Here is a 452-nt window from a genome sequence, read left to right on the forward strand (position 1 = left end):
CCGTCTTCCTCGTCGCACTTACGACATTTGCATATGTTGATCTTTGGTTAAACTCACGGAAGGAATATAATGAACCGGTCACCCGTCCAAGTGCTGACCGCTGCCCGCGTGGCTTACCTTCGGTGATCGAACGACAACCTTTACCGTTTGACGAGTTTTTATTCTGCAATTGTTTACAATTAATCGACAAAAAAATTGTTTTCTTAATTATCTAGTACTTAAAGCTATGAATCTACATGATACGGGTCTGTGCATGTTTCCGAATACCTGCACGAAAAACAAATCGGTTCGGTGGTTGCTATGGATTTCAAAAAAAAACAAAAAGTGTTGGGGGGCAACGGCACGCGGTGTTCCCAAGCGGTCACCCATCCAAGTACTGACCGCGCCCGACGTTGCTTAACTTCGGTGATCGGACGAGAACCGGTGCTTTTCAACGTGGTATGGCCGTTGCC

The 452-nt window shown here is 46.2% G+C and overlaps 1 non-coding gene across 1 annotated transcript; it reads right to left on the minus strand.

The window, feature by feature from the left end:
• Positions 1-332: 332 nt before the first annotated feature.
• Positions 333-452, minus strand: LOC138140969 (5S ribosomal RNA). Its single transcript, XR_011162871.1, has one exon. It is a non-coding gene; the product is annotated as a 5S ribosomal RNA (ribosomal RNA).

Source organism: Tenebrio molitor, unplaced genomic scaffold (genome assembly GCF_963966145.1).
Source record: "Tenebrio molitor unplaced genomic scaffold, icTenMoli1.1 SCAFFOLD_682, whole genome shotgun sequence".
In the NCBI taxonomy this organism is placed as follows: Eukaryota; Metazoa; Arthropoda; class Insecta; order Coleoptera; family Tenebrionidae; genus Tenebrio; species Tenebrio molitor.